We start from the raw sequence: 25,817 nt of genomic DNA, 5'->3' as shown, positions 1-25,817 counted from the left end.
TATATATATATATATATATATATATATATATATATATATATTTTATGTTTAAAGTTTAAAGAATTTGTATTTTTTTAAAGGTCAAAACAAATAAGATTGTTCCGAATTAAGTACGTGTCTGGGAATCGGTACTCTTACTTTACATTCAAAAAGATAGAATCTCATTCTTAGCGAAATCCTCTTATACGTGGCCTCAAGAGGATTCTCTTCTCTGAAACCAACAGAAAAATATTCCAACTTCTCAAAAAAAGAACTCTAGTTACAAGGTACTATTTCCTGTAATCCTACATTCTAAACTTATACCAAAAAAATATTCCTGTTCTAATGAAGAAGAATAATACTGCGCTTAGAATATTTTCCTTTTGGTTTTGGACAAATCTTCTCTTGAGGCCGTATATATAAGAGGATTCCGCTAAGGATGAGATTATAATTTCATAAATGTAAAGTATTAGATGGCAAACGATGCGAAAAATACGCCGGCAGTCCCGTCACGTATTTCAAGTAAGAACGATAAATTCATTTGCTGTGTTTAATACGCGCGCGCGCGAAAGAGGCGGCGATAAATTTATTTACCGTGCTTAAATACGACTCGTGCAACAAAGCCGCGTCGACTGCGAATAAATTTATTCTACGTGCTTAAGTATAATGAGAACCGTCGTCTCTCGTCGGGACAGTGATAAATTTATTTAACATCTTTAGATGCAAAGAACGCCGCCGATGAATTAGTCGCGTTTGCGTGTTTCGTATGTCAATTCCCGCGCGACGTCTACGGAGTTCGACCGGCTCGACGAAGAGACACGTTTCCGGTATATCCGGACAGATTATTCGGCTACTAGACGAGATCGGTTGGGCGTCTGCTTGTCTGAGATACCCGACTGGGTAACACGGCAGCAGCTGACGCCGCGACGATGAATCGCGACGGGATCTTTTCAGAGCGTCCGCGCGGAGAGAAGTAGCCGACAGCGAGAACCGTGAAAAGGATTAACGAGGCGGATCCATCTTTTCTGCAACAAAGCGATCCTTTACCTGTCGACGTAGCCGTCGTTCACGTATATGGCCGGTACCCCTGCGTTGGATGCTGCAGGGGCGTTCTCCTCGGGATTCTCCGTAATGGCGCACTCGCGAGATAACGACAACTACGGAAATCGATCGCCCGAGGGGGCTGCTTCGAACCGACCAGAGAGATCGTCCACGCTAACGAGATACGCCCTCGTCCCGTGGAACTTTTGATACACGGAGAAAACACCAGGGATATCACTTGGCTAAGTATAGAGGCCCGCAACAAAGTACACAGAAAAAAGAATATTCTTATTTAGAGAATATATTTATTGTTGATATTTTAAAAATAAGATTAACGTTAAAATGGAATTATGTGGCGTTTTGAATAAAGATAAATTTAATCGAGACGAATATAATGAAATTAACAAATTTATTTTTTCACATGTAAGCAAGAATATCAACATTGTTGGCTATATATATGAAGAAGTGATTGTGTTAATTTAACTATATTCGTCTTGATTGAAGACTAATTTATCTTCGTTCATATCAACGCCATATAACCTCATCTTAACATTTTTATTTTTAAAATGTCAATAATAAAGATATTCTTCAAACAAAAATATTCTTCTTTTTCTGTATCAATGTTACACAAAAAGAAGGAAACGTTTGATACATTGGCCTTCTTTAATGCATGTTCATATGCATTTGAGCGGAACTCTCAGCTGTAGAGTGCAACCAAACTCTACAAATCTTTCAATTATATACGGAAAAAATAGATACGGTATACGTAATCAGAAATATTTAGTTGAGAGCAGCATATAGTTGCGTTGTTATCTTTATGTGATGATAATGTGATAGTAATGTATAATGGTTGATGTAACTCAGTTATTTTAGCACATTACTACATCAATATAATTGCGCGTGATCCGGTTGGGACAACCAGAAATCAATTGGAGTAATATTTATCATGAAGCAACCAGATATCATCATTGTAACTCAACAATTGCAGCAATCACATAAGTAGTTGTTCCATGTCTCATTATTGAATCTAGTTAGCACAACCCGATTTATGTGAGCCAATCATACAGTTTTTCCATGTTATATTCGTCCTTTGCAGACCACAAAAAAAAGTGAAAGGGAGAGACAGAAATATTTTTTGTTGAAACAACTATTTATAAAGATACTAATCGAATGTTACATGAATATGGATATTATAATATTATTGAATATTATATACATGAATATACAATTATATGAAATATTGTAATATAAGAATTGATGTGCTAATTGAATGACCAGAATTGGTAATTTGCCATTGGTAGCATAAGAATGTGGCTGTAAGAATTGTACAGATGGACACCTGACAACAATTTTTCACGCAACATCTATTTAACTTGACTTCACAGAAATGTCTTCCCAACCATAGAGAATGTGGCTCTACGGCAACCACGACGGTTTTCTCCGTGTACTTACGAAGTACAGAACGAGAGACGACGTTTCCTCGCTCGGCACGAACGACGATTCCCCAGACCGATTCGCCACGGCCGCCGCGAGAGGAAGTCGAGCGGAAGAACGGCCGAGAGACCGTTGCCGATCTCGCGAGATACGATTTCGCGAAAAACGATTTCGCGCGCGAAATCCGAAGATTCTCGTCGATTCCTCAGATCACGACACAGCGCGTTAAAAGCGCACGCTCATGAAATAATTCTCCGCGGAATAATGACGCGGATGTGTGTGAAGCGAGAGATTGCTCGTTCGTGGGGTAGACGCGAGGAACGGCACGCTAATACTGTTCGCACATGCGATTAGGCGGAGAACCGGAGAGATACTAAAATCATCTCGGGATTTAAGCTAGAACGAAACGGCAATACGTGGGCGGATCTCCGCGAGCGGAACGCTCGCTCGCACGCAGGCTCGCTCGAAATATATCGGCTGGCTGTATTATTAGCGCCCGCAAAGAGACCGTCGTCCCTCCTTATTATATACGAATTTGCATCGAGACGAGGGAAATTCGTGGAAATCACACTGTCGAGCGAGATACGCGTCCGCGCTGCGCGATGCCGATCCTCTCTGTTCGGCGTTTATCGCGCGTATCGGCGACGCGTTTTGCGATCATGCATATGTCATTGTTTTCGACGTGTATGTGTGGGTGTTTGTGTATTTCCACTCTGAGCAGGAAGAGAGAAACAGTTCGACTGAGAAATGCGAATTCTCGTTTTGCTCACGTCTAATCGCACGTGCGCGGCTGAATATTAAGCTAAAATAATACAATTCGCACAATTTCGCGTCTTCTTACATGCATGCTGGTAGGCGCAGCGAAGTTTACCACATGAATCGCTATCGTGCATTAGAAGATCTATGTGAACTGAGCTGCCAGTCAGCATGCATAAGTCAGAAGGCAGAAAAGATCGTGTATTTCTAGCTTCGGCGCGGCGAGTTAGAATAAACCAATTACTGAACATTAATAACACTGGTATCTAACTCTAGACATTTTTATTATTTTGGTCTTCATATAAATATTTAAAATTTTAATATAGAATCTTATACATACGAATTTTGCATTTGTAGATATTATAGTTTCTAATATTCCAAAAAAATAGACTTACTAAGATTTATTTTGCTAGGAAATACAGCAAATTTTGCTGGAAACACAGCACTTTTCAATGGTACATTTCAGTTCCTAAAAATGTAAGTAGCTCATACGAAATGAAAAGATAGTTAATCACTGCAGAATTTCGATCTATCTTTTCTCGAGGGATTACAAAATTCTATAACAATTTCTACTATAAAATTCTCTCTTTCTCCGTCAACATATACTGAATAAATACACATATGTTCTCCATGTTAAAGCTTTAAACATTTACATTTAAAGACCAAAAAAATAAAAATGTTCAGAGTTAGATGCCAATGTGATTAGTGACCAGGCATTGGCCACTTCCTACCTTATCGCGTAAAAAACTTTTTCAGACTCGGGCTCGAGTAGCGTGCGCAGTAACGACTCGACTTTCTTCAATCCGGACGTAATAATGAGTGACAAATGGCGAGCGATTACACCGATAATTGGGAAAGTTCCGCGTAAAGGCGGATGTTACGCAACGTAGCGCGGTTGATAGTCGCGCGCGAGGATAAAAATAAAGCCGCGCGCGCGGTTTTTACGAGGAGCTCGTGGAGAGAAGCTGTGAAATGGTAATACGTGTGTACCGTGTTGCGAGGGTAAATAGCGTTTATGTTAATAGCGGCACGTGTGGCAATATTCCTCCGAGGAGGCCGGACTATGTCGGAGTCTACGATCCGCACGCGCGCGCGCGCTGCAACGCACACAACGTCTCATGGCACAAATCGAAAGGCCGGCTACTTTACGAGGCCAATAAATAATCGGCCGTGCGCGCGCTGCCTGCTTATCAGACGCCGTTCGCGTATTATCATATGCCGGCGCGGTACACGCGAGACGTACAGAACACTGCGCGCGTGCGCGCGTAGTTGTTGCACGTGCGTCGTTCATCGCGAAAACGATGACATAACCGCGTTGCTGCGGTCGGAACGGCCGTAGCAGAACCGGCGAGCCGTCGTGGCGATAATTTACCGATAATTTGATCCTGTTGCCACTCGACTTGTGAAGGGGAACCGCGGAAACGGGGCGGACAGAAAGAAAATTTTATTTATTATTCCGGAGCGCGCGGGTGTGTTGCCCAATGGGCTTTGATACGAGGACTAATAAATATGTATGAAGAGAAAGACGAAGATAATGAGAGAAATGAGGGAGAAAGCGAATGACTCAAATTCATGAACGTGTTGCGATCGCAAAAAGACAGGTGTCAGCTGACAAGGGAACATAGGCAACCCGAAAATTCTGAAACATTGTGAAACCACCCCTCGAAAAATATAACATTTTTATTTTTAGCGAATATTTCCTAAAATACAAGGCATATGAAAAAATAGTTTATATAAAAGTGATAGAATATTTTATACTTTTTGCAACGGTATTCAAATTTTGCAAAAATGAACAATTTTTGAACCCCCCTTTCCCCGCTCATTCGTTTCGAGGAGTGATTTCACTCCTTTAAATCGAAATTTAGCAGAAACAAAAAATAGTTGGATGTACTACTCTACTTGCACACAATGTTTCAGAATTTTCTGAATTTTCGGGTTGCCTATGTTCCTTTGTGAGTTCAGCTCGATTATGAGTTCTTAGCGTGAAACAAGTCAAGAAGGGATGAGGGGGAAGGGAGGGAATGAGGGAAGACTACGAGAAATAGTTTTACGGTGAGTTATACACGAGACAAAGAAAGAGAAGGTCCCTTTCAATTACATCTCGCAACCGCTAATAAGTAGAACTTCCTTCGGCGATTCGTCGGCACAGACCGCTCGTTTGCGCAACGAAACATTTACAACGAATGACGGGGTTACGGCAATGCTCGTAAAATTACACATCCGTCTCGCGGATCACGGCGAAACGAATGCGCTCGCGAAAGGGCGCAAAGAATATCCGGTGTGGCGGGAACGCAGGGGGAGATCGCGGAAAAACGACGTATTTGAGCCGTCGTAATATGGAAGCTGTGGAATTACCGTTCGAATTACACCGAGATACGATAAATTACGAGTTAAAACGAACGCAACTTTGTCACGAGACGTTTTTGCATTCTATAAACGCTATCAATTTCAAGAGAATGTTTATTTAACCATTCATTGAATAAAAACCAGAAATGTTCGAAAAATAATGTTCAATTAAATTCATATCGTGTAACGCATGCGTTAAAATATCAAAAACACCCGCATAGAAGTTTTCCAAGATTTTCCCAGATGCAGCATAGATTCTGATTAGAATGCCCAGTCTCAGAATTGGTTCTCCCACTACGATATCAGTTGGGAATCCCATTTTTATCCCCAATATGGGTTCCCTGTCTACACTGAGAAAAGATGTTTAGTATTTGTAACTATAATCACATAGAGAGAAATAATTACTATAAATTATGACCAAGAGAACTATTTTTTTGCTACTAGTACTATCTTGCTATACTACAAAAGATATGGTTGGAACCGCAAATAACTATAATTTTGCTTGAAACAACTATTTTTTTCTCAGTGTAGAATCGACATAAAAATGCTATGGGAATTCGAGTTTTTTCAGCCGGTAATGTCGGTTTACTTTTGCGGCATCAATCTTATTTTTATATTATACTAACCATATAAAAACAAGATATTTTAAACACTGAGCATTTTACTCAATAATGGAACTATTTAAAAAATCGGCATTCAATATATTCCGACGTAAAATAAAGACCAGAGAAAATATTAGGAAAACTTTGGCTTTCTGAAAATCGAGCTGAATTAGATTCCAAGAATCTTTCGAGGCATAACGTATATCACATGTAGCAAAATTATTACACATTATTTATGATAATATAAAATAAGAAGATAAAATTTTCACGGGATTTTTATCCATTATCTGTGATATTACTTCCGGAATGACCGACGGTCCTCCGCTAAAAACGCATACGAAAAAATCACCCAGGAAAGATCTCACGTACAGGAAGGCTACGCTCTCTACATCGAACGAACGTCACGATACAGGGGAGAGAGATGAAATGTCCCGTTTTATGTTCCGTCCCTTGTATTTACGACTCACTTTCGCCGGAGGAAAATGTACGCGCATTTCGCCGGACGAAATCGCTGATTTATGAGGCGGAGAAGCACGGAGGAGGGAGAGGGAGAGAAAGAGAGCATACCCAAAATATGCAAATTTATCTTCGACTTACTCCTCGCGACAAAGCGCGAAAGTAGAGTTTCTCGACGGGATGTGCGCGCGATAACAACACAACACAGCGATTCGCACGGTTCTTTCTATAGCCGTCTAGATCACAGTGATTTGACATAGCGTTGCGTGCGTAGATCGACCGACGGATCACGGCGAGATCACGATCGTTCGGCCGTCAGTGACGAAGGAAAAGAGAAAAAAGGAGCAAAGTGACAGGCCGATCGTAATCGCGATAGAGAGAGAGAGAGAGAGAAGGGAGAAGGAAGAGAGCGCCTCTCGCAAATTGAAGTGGCGCCGAACGCTGGATCTTTATAGGAATAATGCAGAGGGGCATGCAGATAAGAATGACCCGAGCTGCCAGCGCCGACACCGTTAAAGGTCCATAAAATCCGCGCAAACGTGACCGGCAGTCAAAATCGGCGCGTACCATCTCGCGAGCGAATGGAACGAACGGTCGCGTCGGTGACGTCATCCCGACGTCAAGTACGCTCATCGTGCATACGCGTGCATCTCCCCTTCCCCCTCCTTCCCTTCCTCTCCTCCGCACGTGTGGGCGCGCATACGGGGTGTGCTGTTGCGAGAACGGGTCGTTTCGTTGAGGAACCGAACGTTCGGCCGGCGATTATTTATCGCTTTTTAATGACAAGCCGTGAGATAAATCGCCGACGGGATTTTCGCGTGCGCGCGCGACGAGGCATTAAACGCGAATTGTAACCGCGAATTTCGTCGAAAGCGCGCGAGAGCTGGCCGTAAGAATAATTATTCGATAACTCAGGCTCTCTCGCATTATTACCTGTCGCGGCTCGTAATGACCTGACCGCTTGATCCTGAGTTACTGCTCGGGCTACCTGAGCACCTAGCAATATATTTGTCGAGTAATTCGCGGTCATTTTCTTCACAGCTCAATTATGTCGAGAGAGGTTCGCTACTGTTAACCACGTCCCAGTTTTGAGGATAGAGATTTGTCCGGGGAGAAGTAATTTCAATTTTTTCCCTCCCTTCTCTCTCTCTCTCTCTCTCTCTCCCTTTCTCTCGGGACGACCCGGATAGCAACGGTGTATCGTTCCAAGGACGAGTAACGAACCTTAAGAGAGCCATTGGCCTCTTCGCACAAGACAGGCCTCCTTTATGAAAGGTCCTGCGTTATAAGAAGACCTACCAGCAGCTTTTGCTGCATCCGAATGCCGCGGCATGAAACGGTACATCCGCGCGGCGATGCACAGTACGCACGAGGAGGACGACGAGAGACACCCCGGTATAATCTCCCCCGGGCGATACTTTCGGCACGGCGGTGATCCATCGTCGCAGCGCGCGGCCCCGCATGTAGAGATTGCATCTGCGATTGTCATTCCCGCGCGCCGCCATGCCGAGATGAGGAACCCTCTCTCGGGCCGAATGCGATTCGCACGAGCCGGCGAAGTAAGTGTGTCACGTACCGGTACCACCCGTTACACGTGTGAATACGGAGTGCGAAAAGATCGCCGTCGGAGCCGGCGCGCCCGCCGATCATATCGCCACCGCTGATTACACGACACGCCCCCGAATTCGCGATGGCCGTGGCAAATGCTCGCGATATCGATCTTTTTTTATTGCTTTACATATTCCTCTCTTTTGCATTCCGCCGGCTTGTCGACTAAATCTCTCGGAGATTTATATCCGGGGCATGATCTTCGCTCTGCGGGAAGATCGGGACGAGGAAGAAACAGAAGAATGTACGTTTTGAGTGCACACGTTTACCACACAGGGCTGACGAGTTATTGGTTTCTTTTTTTATAGCACATCGGGTTACAATACTGAGAGAAAAAATATCTAAAGAAATAAACATTTATTCGGTGGATACTAGTAACATATACTTACTTAAATCTCTCTTTCTTTCTAAATTCTTTTATTTAAATAGACAATTGCTCTCATAAAAAGCTAAAGTCTCCTTAAGATTGAAAAAATAAATATTTTCTTGTTTGAATATTTTACATCACTATAAAAGTAAACATGATTAGTATCCACTGAATAAGTATTTTTCTATTTTTTAGAGACTGCTTCTCTCACTGTGTGGTCTCGACAAATTTTGAATAAATTTTCCGCGGGCGGAAATGAAATTTGACATTTAATTTCAATTTGGCGGATGAGAAGATCTGGGGAAGACGGTCGGTCGCATTTCTGTCGGTGGGATATAAATGTGCGCGACTCCTGGGACACCCTCTACATTCGCGTTCTAGCGTACGGATGGGTAGAGCGTGTGGGTGGAAGTGAAGGAAAGAGGATTATCCCTATCTCGGTCGTCTTCGCATCGGAATCGCGTTACTCACGCGAGCGTAAATTATAATCAACGACACGGAAGAGACCGCGCGCGCGCGCGCGCGATACAGATTGGTCGATCTGCACGAAAATGTCGTGTACTTCTGCGGAGATACGGCCGTGTATCAATGATAAGCGGACAGAGATTTTATGGAGCTATTTTTAGGGAACGCGTTGCGGATTATAAGAACGATAAGATTGCTCGAGATTACGCCGCGGAATCTTCTCTTAGACATTCGTCGAGTCACTTCGGCACGGTGTTACGCGTCAGCCTGAGTAAAGGTGATTTCTGTTCGCGAGCAATATAAATAAGCGGTATGAACGCGGGGGCTTTTTACGTCAAGCGAACTCAAGTGCGCTCTCAGTAAAGACAAGGTTATTCGTGAGAGATACGAAATACTTGCCGTTTTACAAAAAAAAAAGAGGGAACAAAAGAAGACGTCGACGCTAAATACATTTTTCCAAGAATTCTGAAGCGCGGACCTATGTCGAATAAGCATAATTCAGTATTTAGAATGACACCCGTGGATTGCACGGGTCGACTTGTGTGAACTTGTTAATTAGGTCTTCGCAAATCGACTTTTCGCTTTTAATTATTAAAACTATTGTTATATATGATATAGAACTCTAGAACTATTGTAAAACAAACCGGAACTCTAAAGAAATAGTTGATTTTACTGATTAGGTGCGCTGCGTGAACTTAGCGCACCTTTTTTTAAAAGTCTATTCTTTTGTATTTAATGACCGGAACTATTTAAAATTGTTGCATAGAGCTCTAGAACTTTTCAAGAGAGTATCAGAACTCTAAAAAAAATGTCACATTTTTAAATATGGTGTGCCAAGTTCGCACAAGTCACGGGTCGTATATATTAATAATGGACGTCGCGGAAGAGAGGAAAATCCATGGTCTTGAAAATATGTCCGCGAACAAAAGAAAGACGGTGTATGCGAAGTAAAATATGAATAATAAGTTTCGTCCACGGTATTTTTGGCACGTAGCGAATACTTTTAACAATCTCTACGAACCCCCCGTCGATTAAAAAAAGACGATAGAAGACGAATCGCGATCAATGGATTAACGAAACTTGCGAAGCGCCAACACCTCGCCGAGACGAGTTCATCAACTTTGTCGAATACACGCAAACAGCGCTTGTGGGATAAGGATGACAACAGAGAAAGGGAGGGAGGGAGAGGGAAAGTATATATCCGAGAGTGTTGTGCAGCAGCATGCAAAAGAGAAAAGCTGAAGTCACAAATACGAAGGAAAGTAGCGGCGAACACGACCCCGGCGTGTTGATTTCACGCCGCGCAAGACTGAGTAGCAAAACGTCCAGAAAGAACTCTGCGCGCGCGCGCGATCTTTTTTCCGTGCATTTATGTTCTCTTCTCGCGCGTAATATAAAACCTCGTTCCGTCTCATAGCGCACGCCACTGAGACACTTTCATCGATTTCCCAATGCAACGATACGTCCGCCAATCACCCTCCAGTCCTGGAGGTAAAACATTTTACGAACGAGAAAGCTGGGAGAGGGCAAACGGAAAGGAGGGAAAACAAAAAGAATGGTGGAAGATCGCTGACAAATTCGTCGCGTTTGTCAATCCACGTCTTTCGCGAGTGCCTCTCGCAAAAATCTGTCCCGACGTGTCTCTCATTGCGACGCGAGTTGTTCGCCGCGTGCGGATCCAACTCGCTCTCGCCTCTGCAAAACGCTCTCGACAACAATGCTAGGGAAACGTCCTTTATATTCTCTAACACGAATATTCCGAGCCACGGTCTTCCTCGCAGCCCGATATTCTGGTCGTTAACGCATAGCAGACACGTTGCTAAAATTAGCGCGCGCTCCACAAGTGGAGAGAACTCGTCTCTCCAAAGGTGGCCGTACCTCAAAATATAGGATGATCTCTCTCAAATTAACCTTGATGACTCAAAGCCCCCGCAGGCACTTTCAAGGGTGTCAACGCGGTATTCCTTTGAAAATTGCGAAAATTCAAACGGGAATAGAAGCGAAAGGGACACCTAATGCCGTTTCGATTTTAATGGGGCATTTAAGGCTTCACAGTGAGAGACTTGTTGTATTTAATGCTGCCTGGCTGAGCATTTATTCCTCTCTCTTTATTCCTTTCCTTCGAGATATCTTTGACACTGCTTTTACTACATTTCCCGCTCATTCTCATTATGTAGAAAAAGAAGTCGTACCGTTATCGGTGTTATTTTCATATAATTAATATCGATTCTGTGCCAAGCGTCGCGTGGTTTCGAGTTTTTCCTCGTTTATGACATCATAACTGGACTACCAGGAAGATGCGTGGAATCGGTCAGATCACGTTAAAGATTAATCAACGCTGTTACTCAACTTATTAATTCCCAGATCCTCTTGATCAAACCTATTAGCTAGCCGCCGGGAATCGCGTGAAAGAACCGCCACGAACTGTCGACGGTTTTTCTTCGTTCTCTTCTCGATCAGCGTGATTCAGCCGCGCCTGTTCGCGAGACGATCCCCGAGACGATCCGCCGAAGTCACGCTCGCACCGCGTGCGTCACGAAAAATGATTCGACGGAATGGCACACAGGAAGGACCGAGAGAAAAGCTCGGCCGAACTCAGCGCGCAATTGTTCCCTCTCGCCGCCACTTGTGACGTGATGCAACATAAACTTATATATCGCGGACACGCGACGCGCAACTCGCATTTTAATCGGGAACGTGGACCATTGCGGTAGAGTGTAATGCACGCACACACTGCACGTGCACGCGGCGGACAATGCCTCTCATACACACGCTCGGGGAAGAGATGCAGCGCGTGTTACAACTCGCGCCTCGTGCCTGCAGCCGTGGATTTACGACCCGTGCGCGTTTATGAACGCGAACGCGTATTCCCAGATGTCCCTAGTCGCGTTTACCTGTGAATACCTTCGAGATAATGAATTCACCGCGAGGGATACTCACGACGCGTGTCTTCCGACAATACAGCCTTGTGTATATACTCAGACCCGTTTTCCCTTACGTAAGTTGAAAAAACTGACGTTTCATCGGTTGCGCCGAGCGGCACGTAACACGCGTCACTACGTGACATTATGCGCTAACATGTGTCGCTAACATGTGCCTCCTACGGAGATTTTAGAAAGATTGCAGCTTATCAATCGGCGCAAGATGTCAGGAACGCGCAATTCGCCGACGATTAGTCTCGAGGAATACTCCGAGACGCCAAGTTTGAATAATAATGAAATCAAATGACGCACATATTCGTCAATTTGTCTTCGAATACGTGGACGCGAGACAAGGCCACGCACGAGGGAAAACACGACGGTGAAGCTCGGCTCAGCTCGGTCACGATTTCCTAATTAACCGACCTAAGCACGCATGCAAGATGACGCGCGTACATTCGCACTTGCGAAACATTCACCTGCGCGCAAGACGAAACGGGAAGACAGCTTGTCCCGGAATAAAAGTGCAGTGTCGTCTGGAATAACGTCGCGAACGTTACAGTGTAACGGTTACGTGCGTTGTCAAAAATCTCTGTCACAGCGTTCTGTGCATTATTAACAGACGCGTCTCCAGAACACTATCCTCTAACCGTCTAAACTCTCAACAAGGTTAATGCTGTTAATGACTAAGAATGTCTACGGTACATCACCAAGAATCAACATAAAATATCACCATAAAATCTAATTTTTTTTTAAATGTACTTAATAGACATACATAATAAAAAATTAGTATACCTATTAATTTACTTTTTACAACTCCCCAAATTTACTTAATTTTTTACTCCCCTGTCAGGGTCCTGTAATCCCTTAAATGAAAGAATGTCCAATAAAACTATTCTTTGCTTGATAATGGAAAAAACTATCTAGGCATGTATTTACGCTGTCAGACGCTCGATCGAATCTATATTTCTTCGTCCGTACATTTGGCCTATGATAGTGAAACAGTTAAGTGTTTCAATGTCGCATTTTTAGCAATACCGTCAATGCGTACAGACAATCGTGCGTTTCGTCAGCACACGCAGTAATATCGCGTTACCAGGACGATGAGGAAACTTTTAAGACGCACGCGGACTCTTTAGCGCGTCGTCGGGAAAGGGCGAGAATAGCACTTTCTGCGCATCTTTCACGGTGCTTGGCCACGGTTTAACGATAAAACGCGCGAATCACCTTGAACGCATCCGACGTATTCTCTTTTCGCATGGCGTGCATCGCGCGTACACGTGCGCAGCCCGAGTAAATCGAGATGCATTCTCGCTGCGTACGAAACAAAATGTCACGTGTCCGAACAATTGTGTAAAATCGCGATTCTCAAAGTTGCGTGTCAAAAGCTCGGAGGGCTTCAGAAATTTTAGAAGATGAAACACATATATATCGGGAGAAATCTAAATTCCGCGTATTATTAATATTCAATTAATATTCCATTCACCAGATGACACCGAACTTTTAATCATTTCAAAACTGTCAAGAGACGCAGTCGATGACTTTGTATTTCGAAAGATTTCGCGCTCCTTTGTATACAATTAAAAATTATAGATATCTCCGTGAATATGTAACGGTAATACCGTTATCCACCGTGCATAATGTTATAACCGTAACGCGAATGTTCTGAATATGTCATACTCTTCACAGTTTACGTGCCACGATATAGTAGGACTACGGATATAATCGAGCGAGCTTCCGGTAGCTGTCTAGGGCACGTCGCCGACCGGAAGGCTACTTCCCAGCCTCTGCCAGTCCGCGATCGACAAGCCGAATTTATCAGAGGCCGGCCTTTTCACGCAAATGTCGACGTTCGCGTATAAAATGCTCTCGGACAAAAAACAATACCCTGGACAGCGAATTTTTGCACAATTTCAGCACAACTGTCGTCTTTCCTTACATTTGAATCGATAAGCTAACATTGATAAACACAAATTCGAAATAAATTCTTGACGAATTGATACTTATGCGCCACATCGCGGGAAAAGCGCTTATAAGATCTTCTGCTGACTTCCATAAAGTTAAGAGTAACGTTTCCTTCACCGCGTGTCTCTCGCCAAGAGCTAAAATTTACGATATTCACCGTTATACTTTATGGTCGAAAATCGCTTAACTATCGTTCCCGTTGGCTGTTGATGTAAATAATCGTTGGTGGTCGGTGTAATAAACAGCGACACGTACAGCATAGTGCGCTATAAATAATCGCCAATTCGTACTTTTAACGTGACGTAATAGCCGACACCACATACAATCATACACGACACGTGGTAATACGTCAATCGCCGGCTGCGCGTAGATGACATTGTAATGCGCGAATAAATGATAGCACACGGCTCTCACGACGTGCAAGGCGGTAATCGGGGAGGCGTTAACCGGCGTGCATTGTTACGCGAATTAGGCTCTTATCGTGTACAAGGCATGCTATTCTTCGGCCGTACATTTCGCGTTCAGCGTCCCTCGTGCAGTCGTTTGCAAATCGATTTGTGCATTCTTCATATCGAATGAAGTTGCAGCGCATCAAGTTGTCAGAACTGAAAGCCACTGCTGACGCGCACAGCAATCGTTTGCGACAGTCGAAGTGACGGCACAGAGTGTGGCATTTGAGGGAGAAATTCGGAGAGAAGGGGGAATTTATTTTGGATTAAGAGAACATTATTTCGAGAAGTACACGGGAGAAACAGTTGGATTAATCAAATTTCCGATGAGATATGAACAAGCCGGAACGAGGCGGAAGTTATCAGAAGAACCTGTTCGTTACCAGAATTCCATCCGAGTTAATCAAAAATTTCAACTCGAGCAAGATTCTAGAAACTTCAAGCAGAATTTTTTGATTCCTTCATATTTCATCAGAAACTTGGTTAATCCAATCAAAGTATAATTTTTACATGTATTTATTACCACGATTGTACCGTGCATACATATCAGCAGTGGCTTTCAAATCTGCCAGCGTAAGAACTTCATCCGATAAGAAATGCGCAAATCGACTTGCAACCGACCATACATCTCAACGTTCCTCGCTCTATGGAGCCCGCTTGTTTATTTTGATTTGTTTATTGAGATTCTTCATGATGAACGAAGCTAAAAATAAATAAAAAAAAAGAAGAAATTCCGCGGTACGGCTCCTATTTTATTCGCCGGACCTTTGGCCGCGTCGAAAAGTAGACCGCGCGAAGGAGGTACCTCGTAAATCGTGAGTCGGTTGTACTTTATTTTTATATTTCATTGTGTCTCTCTCTCTTTCTCGGCCCTAACGGTCACCCCGCAAGAATCGTGCAAAACGAAACGGCGAGCGACGAACGGCACACGAACATTGTCTGCATCTCAGAAAGCGTCTCTCTCTCTCTCTCTCACTCTCTCTCTCTCCCTCTCTCCCCTTATCTCTCTTTCTCTCCTCTCTGTCTCTCTCTCTCTCTCTCTTCTTCGTGGCGCCACGGGTTTCCACAGAAGAATCGTTCGCAATCACGAGAGCCGCATAACGAGGACTTCTCACGCTCGCCCGCGATTCTCACAGTTGTTCCTCCTTCATCGCGTTCCTGCCGAGCCGACTGAGACAATTATCGCGCACGCGGCCGTTTAACCGCTCGATCGACGAACGAAAGAGCGAAGGAATGAACGGACGGACGACACGGAACAACGCGAGGATGCGGGATTACGCGGCGATTACCGCGGATGATCGGCAAATTTATTGATCGAACCGGTTCTCTCGTTTTCTGGCCGATCAAGATGAGCGCGCGCGCACCAACTCACTCACTCACGCATACACACGAGGCATTTTGCAGGTATTACGCGCCTGACGTAACAGCAGTGTTGGGCGTTAATCGATTAAAGTTTTCTTTGACTGAAATAATCGGCAGGTCAATAATCAGAAATAATCAATCATCATGTGTAATCACGATTATAATCACGTATGTAATAACTTGTAAATGACTGATGAGATTAATTGTTAATCAGTGTATAATCAACCATATCAAAGTTTGATTAATAATTAATTTCATCAATGAAATGATTTGTGATCTTACATACACGCAAAAAGGTTTTTTAAACAGAATCCTGTTTAAATTGATCAGAAACTTTGATATTTATAAATTATTTGTTATTTGTTATTTATGTTATTAATTTATGAATATAATTTAGACTGACTTCTAATAACTTTAATCGTAATTTCTGAATCGTTTATATTTCACACCAAAATTTAGTTAATAATAATAATAACTTTACTGGTACACAACAAAAGAAAGAAAAATCTAGCCAAACTTTTTTTTTCGTGTATGACGATTGATTAATTTTGTTTATTGATTTGCAGAATATTTTAGTCAAAGAAAACCTACTAATGTTCAACGTTGCACAATTGTTATATCGCGATTTTTGGGAAATATTGAATCGCGTGAAATTAAATGTCAGTTATCTGTTTTTATTTGCATTCTGCATTTATAATAATCTTGCTTGATTCTCTTGCGTCACTGCATCCTTATATCCTTCAGATCTATTGGGAGATGTTTTGCAAACACATTTCCATAAATATAATAGAATGCTAAGCGATCGTAGATGTATATTATAAATTTACACTCTCGGCAAACGATCTCACGCTTGCCTGACATTTCTTGATAAACGTGCAATTTTAAACCTGCTCTCTCAGCTTCCCTAACTTTAGTAACGAACACTCATCTTATTTCACGGCTGCATAGTCCCGTGATTAATCTCGCGCCGGTGACGTACGGGAATCATCTCAGAGAGAGGTGAATCAGGGTTTCCAGTTCCAGCTCTCGGGATAATCGAACGTGCAAAATCAATTTCTCCGAAATCCGCGGAGTCATCGCGAATCGCGTCACGCATAAAACAGAACGAAACGGACACGCTTCTAATTTCTCAAAAACAAAAAGAAAGAATCGCGGTTTAACACGTTATACGCTTTTCGTTGGAAATTCCGACCGACATACTTTCCTTTCCCGCGAATCCGCGAATCCCGTCGATTACCCTCGCTTCCTCTCTTGTTCTTAGAGAAAGTTGTCGTAAAGCGCATAATCGTCAGGACAAATCGACCGAGGATAAGAGGAAAAGCGCGCGTGCCACGAATAAACGCCTCTGCCGTTAGGTAAATTATTTATAACGCTATTCGGCAAAGTGAATCGATGAGGAGATAATTAAACGACCGGATATCATCGTCAACGCGAAAAGTAAACCGGCGCGCACGTGCTCGTGTTACTTTTATCGCGCCAATCGGCGAATAATCTCGGAGAAGCTACAATTAATTGAGGTAGCTCTGACAAGATATCTTATATCACTCCTTAAAGGAAGATAATTTGATTTGTACTACCGATAAAAAATTCGCGAAATTATAAATTCCTTCACATAATTATCGTATGCCCGATAGCGGTCTTGCTTTCCCACGTGTCGATTCGGCTGATTTTCCTTCACGTCAATGTATAGTTTCCAGCTTCACGCGATCATAATACAATTAATCCAGGTCGATCATAAAACCTGCGCTCGCTGAGCTATACGAGGAAACGCGCTACGTAACGCGGGTGATTATGAGAAGACATTTACTTCGTGAAAAGAGTCTACGTGATAACACGCAATCTTTACGACGATCTTTAGACCTCTATATAAACTGTACGAACTTTTCAAATACATATCACAAGAATCAATCCACACGCAAGGATTCACTGCAGAAGCTAAAATATAACTGCAACAGTTAAAATATATTATTGAAATAGTGGAAACTAATGTCGTTGCTACCGAAGCTAAATCTATTAGAAAGTTAATTGAATTAGACTCACGCTCTCATGGAAACAAAAATATTCGCTTCTAGAAATAGGAAGTCGCTCTTATCATTTCGCTCGTTTTTTAAACTATACTTATACCCGTCAAAAAACATAAATAATCTGGCGCTTCGCATTACGAATGCAAACCAATGTTTTCCATTAGTTTTTAACGGAAACTGATAATTAGTGCTCGCTTTAACCTCTTAGCTAGAGCTGCAAGACTTTCCGCAGAGCTGCATCTCTGTACGGCAAAGTTCAACGTGGACTAAGGTAAACATCCCAGTGGTCGAACATACATGTCCCAATGATTGACATATTGCTTTTGTATTTTTCTTTGTTAAAATGCTTTTCAATATACAAAACAATATAATAAATGAAAAGAAATATTTAGTTACTTTGTGATTTTGTTTCATTTATTGATAAGCATCTTAATAAACACAAGTATATTATTAGTAATTCAATTATCGGTACACGTTTAATCACTAGGACGTTTCCCTTACGCGAAAACAATGCAACACTGCGATTTGTGTCTAGTAATGCTTTTCACTACGCAAGTACATCAGAATACAGTTTTAGATGAATAAGTTATAATTTATTAGAAATAAGAATGAGCCACTATAATGGCGTACCGTTCAAAAAGATGACATACGCAAAAGCCACTATAGTGGCGTACAGTACCTAAGAGGTTAACGAAGACACGAAAATTAATATCTTTCGTACTTACATAACTACTACTCCTTATCCCACACCATCTCATGTCCTTCGGAAGCGCGGTAATTTCCTCTTTCCAATGGTCCTCGTTTCAAATCGTTACGACGTCTACGAGCGGCGTTATTAACGATTATGTCGATCCGCGTTTTAGATTACTCGACGTTATCGCTGTGATACATGACGACGCGACGCGCAATTGGAATGTGGAATGCGACTGCTGTTGGCGAAGTCATCTCGCACACTACACACGCGACATACGCACGTGTTCGGCTAGCTACCCCCACTCCGCGGCTCAGATAAGCCACGTTCGCCCCCCCCTCCTCACTACTCGCCGCGTCTCTCTCTATGGGGTTGTTCACCTCACTTTAAAAGCGAATACAGCGCGCCGGCATTGTACAAATGGAAATTTCGAGTCAAAGAAGTATATTCTATAACTTTTAACGACATTGTTACGTATCATTGCGCAGATTTTCTGTATCATGAAATAACTGCGCAACGATACATAACGACATCATTAAACGTTATAGAATAGGCCCCTAAGTCTGCCGCAGTTTTAAACTATAACACGTGTATAAGTCGACGTAACGACATGAGATGGAAAACAAGCTCGAATATTCGAGATCCACTTGCCAAACAAGCAGAGTTATTTCGAAATAACTGCCACTTTCTTAACTACTCCACAAACAAATGTGTGCTTTTTATTCTTGATTTTCTTCCTTACTCCTGATAAACCAAATCTTATACAGAGAAAATGTAGTAAAAATTACAATACAATTTTAGTAGTCCAGAAATAGACCAGCATTATTACGAAAATTATAATAACGTAGGAAATTATAAAAATATAGTAAAAATTAAATATAATATTTCTTATTACATTTATAGTCTTTTACTATGTTTTGTTATAATTTCCGTAATAATAACAGTCTATTCCCGGACTACTAAAGTCGCATTGTAATTTTTACTTCACATTCTCTCCGTGTAACAATGACAACAAGACGATTAGTCTTTTAGATAAGTTTGAGTCAATCATTGAGACTTAGCTGATATTTTACTAAGTCATTTCTTTACATGTATAGAATTAGAATGCAACGGCGTGAGAGAATGTGAAAAAGAGAGAGATAATGAGAGGGAGAGAGAAATCATAAAATATTCAGGGAGGGATAAGTTTTACGCCCCGTGTACCATAATATGTCTGCGCGATCGCGATTATTCGCAACATTATTTACGCGATATGCGAGTGGCGCGCTATTTAGAATGAAATAAATTGCGTAAGACGCGATTGCTCGATTTCGCGCGAGCCAGTCATCGGGAGAAAGAACGAACGAACGAAAAAGAGAGTCAAAGGCAAACGCGCCAAGCGAGCGAGCGAGTGAGCGAGCGAGTGAACGAGCGGGCGTGCGATTTGCAATCGCGCGCCATAATCTTGCGAATGATAACGGCAGCGGCGGAGAACCGATATCGCACGCGGCCGCTGCAGCGATTTTTAACGGTTAGATAACACGCGGATAAATCGCGAGAAAGCGACATAAATCCCCGCGAACATCACTAAAAATAACCGGTTTCCCGCGTCATTTTTGCCGCGTCACGCGTCCACGCATCCTGCTTTCTTCGGCAATAAGCTTGAATGACGAGAGGAGGGGAAGGGGACTCGATATAGCCGCGTTGACTTTCTTTCGAGACGCCGATGATCAGCGGGCGGCCGAGGAAAGGCGCTCGCTTTCGCCCGCACCACGCGTAATATCATCATCGTCCGCGCTCGCTCGCGATGATGCAACCGCGAGTTCGCACAATAAACGAGAAATCGGTGAGGATTCGCTGTGTTAACGAGATCATTCATAGCACGGTGTGTATATCCGATGACCAACTGTCCCCTCGCGGCTGTTACGTTAAAGAAACAGTTAATGCCGTGTGCTATGCGACCAACAATATTATTACTGAGAGAAAAAGTATCTAAAATATAGTAAGTATTTATTTAGTAAGTGTTTCTAATAACGCGTGTTTATTTAAATCTAAATGCTTTTATTTAAACAATTGTTTTGTGAATGAAATTGCTTCGTATGAAAAACTAAAGTCTTTTTAGAGTTTAAGAAAATATATATTTCCTTAAAATTTAAGAAAATATATATATTTCCTTGCTCCTTTATTTAAAAAAGAAAAAAATATACATATCTGTCCTACTATCTATCTATATGTATAAACTCCTATAAATTCCTAAATCCTTTGATCAAATTTTATATAGTTACCCTCTAGAACTCTACGGAAAATGTAGGCTATCTAAATATGAAACCTGGAAACCCCCCCTGATTTCACCCCGTTGACACTATAATAACTCGGGCAACACCAAATAGTTTAAGATACTATTTTATATGAGTAAATATATTATTATATCGAATAAATCTTTACTATTTCTTAGATACTTGTTCTCTCTCAATGTATGTACTCTGTAAATATGATAATAAAGAAGGAAGAGAAATAAATAACGCAGGATTCTCGCCTGGTGGACGAATGCCGGGCCAAGAATCGTCAATTGCATCGTGCTCACGAGTAACGAAATCGCGGACTTTTGTCTCCCGAGAAATCCAGCCGAGAGCCGAACCGGTTTCGAGCGAATAATCGCCGGCTTCGCCGCTTCTCGTATTCGAGTCTGAAGGGAGATTGACTAACGACTGAGTGTCGCTCTTCCCTCTGCGACTCCAGGAGTCTCCAAGTTCCTAATTCCGGCGCGGACACGGCCCGAGAGGAAGAGCAAAAGGTTCGACCACGACCACGACGACCACGAAGGCGTGCGTTGGTATTTTTATCGTTTCTTCGTAAAAGCCGGGCACCCCCGCCGAGAGGTGCAATGACTCGCCGAATACGCGACGCGAATACAAATGTCACGTATTTATACGTGATCAATTGCGTTGCATTATTATGCAAAAGAGAACACCGTCGCATGTGAACGCGTGTTATCTCCACGCACGAATGGCGCGTTTTTCCATTGGCGTTTTTCGCCACGAATTCAACGTATGTGATACTCGCGTACATAGATGCCGATATAATCACGAAAGTGGTCGGTCTGTGACGCGTAGATTTTCCACTCGAGATAATCACAAACCTCGCGCGTGTCTCTTAAAAACTATTATTTGATGTAATTTGACGGGATAATATTAATTATAACAACGCAGTCTACGATATGATAGTGTTTCAAGTCTCTGCTTGGATATAATTAAAACAGAAAAAACAGAGAATCGCGGTTAATCGCGGTTTTCTCAGGTTCCGTACTTGGTTTGCTCTCGTAATTATCCGCGCATGGAATCTGGATTAAAACCATTACCATTCGCAACCTTTGCTCCACATCCCTCGTTCTCGTAAAATTGTTCAAAGGAATAAACTTATCGTAAATAATATTCGACAAAAAAAATGTTATCTCGATTCGCGTTACCTCGACTTGCATCGCTTTGACTCGCAGTCATGTCTGATTTATATTTGCTGATTATGCGCGTCACTAACACGCCCGTAATACCACGAAAGACATTAGCAAGCCCAAAAAACCGGGCACAATTCTTATTAGACCAAAGAAAATGCCGGTCGTAACCCGCGCTCTGCCGTCACGAGAAATAAAATTTCAGAAATGAGGACGTGTAACGAGTACCTCGATCGAGGCGCCTTTTTGCCTCCCCGTGAGTCAATTTTACGTATTGCGCAATTTACTACTAATTAGCGGCTAATTATACTCAGAAATTGCGAGTTGAGCGGCCGAATGCGTTCGCAGGAAATGGAATTATAGATGGAAATACCTAAGCCGCGATTAAGATCGCATACCAGCGAAAAAAAAACGCGCGAGAAATGAAAGACCGGAGATGAGTGGATCGGAAGTAACTACGAAGAGTAATTATCGGGAGAGATAAATCGCGTTTGGGAAGAACGAATTACACGGGACGAGGTTGATTGAATTCCACTCGTGCTTCAAGATGAACCAATCTCTTGAATCTCTACGAGTGAGTGCAATTTAATAATCCTTGCCGGAAGATTCGTTTCCAATGTTTAAAATTTACGCGGAGCACATACTTCCAACTAATTAAATTTGCAAAATGTAATATAAATTCCAAAAATATTTCACATTCCCAAATTTAAATTTTTTAATCACATCTGACGTCACTACAAAAGAATGTGTGTATGTATGTATTACGATTTTTTGAACCGCTGACTCCACACGGGAAGAATTTTATAATAAAAACTGATATAAGATTTTGTAACACCGAGAAATGTCAATAAATATTCTGCAATAATTTATTATCTTTTCATTTTATATATGCTATTTATATTTTAATTTATATTATGTAAGGACTAAAATGTGCCACCAGAAAATTTGCTATGTTTTTATTGAAATTTACTATAATTTCCTAGCAAGATAGATGACTGTCTTACTGACAATTCTGCCTATTCTTACGCTACTAAAAATATAGTAAACTTTACAAAAGAATTTGTAAAGAAAGAAAGGAAAACTAAAATATTCTCTCCGTGTGGAATTTCGGAAAGATTTTACGATGTCTCGCGTAAAGTTTGCTTTTGCAATCTCGCAAAACGCAGGACGCTCAAAATTTAAACGCGACGTTCGTGTTATCACTGCCATCCGTGATTTGCATGCGCCTGCGCGCATGTGATTACCATATTAAAATTGCGCGTAATAACTTTGAAGGGGCACTGAGAAATCGGAGATTACACGCGATTACATATGCGATTCGCAGACAATAGTCCACCGACGGCATTCCATCATTATTTGCACCTTACAAACATTATCTCCAGCTTTATCCTCTCGCTCTGACGCGCGTGGATAGACCTACACATACACACATATTGTTTCCGGTGCTGAGCGCAGTTGCACAATCATCAGATGACAAACTACGTTCTAAGCAGATGACGCGATGAAGCGGTGATTCTACTAAAAGCGCAACGAGTGATGCACATGCCGCGGCACGACGACGGAGCAAAGAGTAGTTTCGCTGTTGTAGGTGAACAACGTGTCGTTGTTCCCGATCAACTCGCGCGTGCTGAACATTTCCGAGCAAAGATGCCGATAGCTGTTCTACATTAACTCCCTCACCGACCACGAGCGACATATTCGTGTACATCGATGTGTGTATTGGCGGATTGCTTCACGGCGGATTATTCCCGCGCGTTCTCTCAAAATGTCAATTTCCTTTTCAGCCTTTGTTGATTTGGCTGATTGTGCGAATAATTTTTGTCTTATAATAATCTACACCGAGTAGTTTGAATTTATTGAAACGTGTTTTTCACGCAGTATTTGAAAATCGTGTTTCTTTAATAAGGTAAAGTTAATTGAAAGAATATGTTATTCGAGTAAATATACAGTTTTATGGTTAAAATTATCGTAGGACTTTGTAACCGAGGAATGGACTGACATTCGGCACATGAAAAGAACATTTGAATGAAAAAAGAAGGATTTTCGATCAACCAGAAATCTTGTTTGATTAACCAGAATCTCGTTAATTTCTGATAACCTTAATCGGAATTCTGGTTTGTTCATATTTTACTAGACACGTGGTTGATCCAACCACATTTTTTTCCGTGCAGTACTATCCTTTCCTTTCATACGTGCTACTTATATTTTACGAACTAAAATGTACTATTAAGACACTTTGTTTCTTGCAAAGTCTGCTATGTTTTCAGTGAAATTTACTATATTGCTTAATAAGATACTGACTATTTCTGGGCTACTGGAAACATAGTAAAATTTAAAAAAATTTGTGTGAAAAAATAAAAAAAAAGAAAATTATAATATTCTTTCCGTATACAGATATTTTGCGATGAACTTGATTTCCGCTGGCTGCGTCGTCCTTGAACTACTATCTCTTATCTAAGGCAAAGATTGAAAACGTGATCTTCGTCGTAGATAACTCGGCGGTGTACTATATATCGTGACTTCCGTGTTGTGAACCTCGTTCCTAAGCAACACCGCATTGCTGTACATTTCTGTGGAAACGATAATCGAATATGCGCCAGCGCGACAATGAAGCGCTGTGAGGAGTCATTGACCTAACGAGACCGTTAACAACGATAACTGTTCTATCGCAAAAACGAGCGTGGAACGAGCAGACTTCTTTAAAGCGTCGCCGAATCCTGAACACACGAATGGCTATTCATTTCGGATCGATCTGCTTCGCGGAAAACGAAAGCAGATGCGTCACTTTTCAGGGAGGGAAAATTTACGCCGCGATCGGGGTAGCGAAAGTCTCTACTGCAGTGGAGTCTCTCTCTCTCTCTCTCTCTCGACACGGTGGAACGACAACGAAAACAGATTTTATGAGGCGAAACCTACTCGCCAGACAGAAGTAGTTGAATCTACATAAACGAATCGAGCATGTCATCGTGTGTATCCGTCCAGAAAATTGCTGGAAAGTAGCCTCGAGCCGGGCGCGGGCTGAATGACGCTTCGATCGACGCGAATTGCTGGGCAATTTGACGGCAAAAAACAATAACGAGAAACAGTAAAAGTAGATTATGCAAATATGCGATTAGTGTGCGCAAGGTTAACGGATAATCGCCGCGCTTTGGGAGATAATGACCGCGCGAAGTCAACGGCAATTAATTGTTATGCAACCGATTATGACATCTCCTTTGTATTTCTCTTTGTTTTCTCCTTTCTTCTTTTTTTTCTAAGACAACAACTGTTTAAAGCGCTTGACCGCGCGAACAGGAAAGAAGTTCAACGACTTACGGAGATAGCGAAGCGTCGCGAACGCTGCCGTGGGTCTTCTTCTATTTTTAGTCGGACGCTGATGTAAAATTCTGCGCTCGATGCTAATGGCCGATTTAGAGACTATCGGCTTTACATGCACACTGCAAATCCAAATGTGTTATTTTATGAGCGTATAATTTGGCCGAAGAGTTCCCTTTACACATTTCTTACCGTTCGAGTCACGTCATTTAATACGCTTAAGTCGTGTAAATTGTAATTTAATGCGTTTGAACGTGTTAAATAACATGACTTAGAACGGTAAGAGACACGTAAGAAAAACATTCGGTCCAAATAACACATTAGGGTTTGAAGTGCGTGCACGCTTCAAGTCTTTATCGCTAACGAAACTATTAGGACCTTAACTTAGTTTCCGCCCAAAAAATACTGAGAAAAAGCATTTATTGTAAAAAATTTATTTAAATTATTTCAATGAAAGTATTTTCCATCACTTTCTACAACTTTTTGCCATCTTTCTGGCAACTGGGCGATACCATCTCGATAAAACGATGTTTGTTTCGAAGCAATCCATTCGTCCACCCATTCTCGCACTTCTTCAACATTTCGGAAGCGTGTACCACTCAAGCCGTGCTG

General features: G+C 42.1%; 1 protein-coding gene across 9 annotated transcripts in view; it reads right to left on the bottom strand.

Annotated features, from left to right (window-relative positions):
- The window catches only part of LOC116846523 (protein phosphatase Slingshot homolog 2), a 160,858-nt gene that overhangs the window by 87,485 nt on the left and 47,556 nt on the right, over positions 1 to 25,817 (bottom strand). Inside the window, exons 1-2 of one of the 9 annotated variants that reach the window (XM_032820465.1) lie at positions 2,473 to 2,963; positions 1,027 to 1,262 (exon numbers count right to left, since the gene is read on the bottom strand). The exons of 6 other annotated variants lie outside the window; for them this stretch is intronic. The gene's annotated coding sequence lies outside the window, so the exon portion shown is untranslated. Of the gene's footprint in view, positions 1 to 1,026; positions 2,964 to 25,817 lie in introns of those variants that run through there. 2 more of the 9 variants (XM_032820466.1, XM_032820464.1) reach the window with 2 other exon arrangements.

Source organism: Odontomachus brunneus, unplaced genomic scaffold (genome assembly GCF_010583005.1).
Source record: "Odontomachus brunneus isolate Ranch 3 - 2012 unplaced genomic scaffold, Obru_v1 Obru_scaffold_065, whole genome shotgun sequence".
Lineage (NCBI taxonomy): Eukaryota > Metazoa > Arthropoda > Insecta > Hymenoptera > Formicidae > Odontomachus > Odontomachus brunneus.
The sequence above is the reverse complement of the archived record's forward strand: the minus strand, read 5'-3'. Positions and strand labels throughout refer to the sequence as shown.